At 32.6% G+C, this 1327-nt stretch overlaps 1 non-coding gene across 1 annotated transcript; it reads right to left on the reverse strand.

Moving 5' to 3' along the window:
- Positions 1-850: 850 nt before the first annotated feature.
- LOC122436187 lies at positions 851-976 on the reverse strand. The gene has a single exon (XR_006267945.1). It is a non-coding gene; the product is annotated as a small nucleolar RNA SNORA61 (small nucleolar RNA).
- Between the last annotated feature and the right edge of the window lie 351 nt (positions 977-1327).

Below are 1327 nucleotides of genomic sequence, written 5' to 3' on the forward strand. Positions count from 1 at the left end.
GACATGTGAATGGATAAAGAAAGTGTGGTATTACACACAATGGAATATTATTTGGCCTTTAAAAAGGAAAAAAGACATCTATCTCATACAACAACATGGACCAACCTTCAGGATATTATGCTAAGTAAAATAAACCAACACATAAAAACAAATACTGCATGATCCCGTTTATATAAGATATCTAAAATAGTCAAACTCATAGAAGCAGATAGTAGAATGGTGGTTGCCAAGGGCTGAAAAGAGGAAGAAGTATGGAGTTGCTGTTCAATGGCTTAAAGTTTTAGTTTTGTATGATGAGTAAGTTCTAGAAAGCTTTCTATAACACTGTGCCTACAGTTAGTAGTTTTGTGCACTTAAAAATTTTGTTAAGGGGGTAGATCTCATGTTGTGTTATTACCAAACAAACAGGCAAACAAACTGGGGTAAGAGAAAACTTTTGAAGGTTATATATGTTTATTACCTCATTTGTGGTGATGGTTTCACAAGTACATGTACATGTCCAAACTCATCAAATTGTAAACATTAAATATATGCAGTTTTCTGAATTTCAATTATGCCTTAGTAAAGTTGTTTAAAAAATAATAAATACATACATATTATTTTATTTTTTCCTTTAAAGTTTGCTTTGCAAAATAGTCTGGAAAATTCTTTGGCTTAGTGGTTAGTTTTTTGTTGTTGTTGTTGTTGTTGTTGTTGTTGTTTTGCTGCTTCTAAGTCTCTTCAGTCATGTCCGACTCTGTGCAACCCCACAGACATTTCTGCTACTATTCAATTTCTCTAGTACTTTTAGTCTGATATTCTTCTTGATTGATTTAAGTACATTTTATTTATTTATTTTTTTTTTCTTCAGCCTTGTCTGAAACTAGCCCGCATGCTCTACAGCACACACGACGAGCACAGTGTCAGTACTGCTATTCCTCCTCTTACGACCACCGAGACCAGGGTTTAGATCCGATGGGAAAGGGAACTGGAGGGTTTAAGTACATTTTAAAAGGAAGTTACTCATTCTGTCTACATTTCCAAATGTATTGACCTACACTCACTGTTCATAGTATTATTTTATTATCTTTAAATTTCTATGAAATCTGTAGTAATGTCCTCCAATATTTATTTGTCTGTAGAGAACCTTCTCATGTTGTTGATCACTTCTGTTGTTTTTATTAATGTTTCTTTTTGATTTTTATTATTTTCTCTTTAAAACTATAAAATTCCCCCCAAATAATCCCCTTAAACTGAATCCCACAATTTCTGTATGTATTCCTTTCAGTGCTGCTTATTGCAAATACTGTATCCATCATGATCTCTTCTTTAATCCATATTTCATTTA

This window comes from Cervus canadensis, chromosome X (assembly GCF_019320065.1).
Source record: "Cervus canadensis isolate Bull #8, Minnesota chromosome X, ASM1932006v1, whole genome shotgun sequence".
NCBI classification, from domain to species: Eukaryota; Metazoa; Chordata; class Mammalia; order Artiodactyla; family Cervidae; genus Cervus; species Cervus canadensis.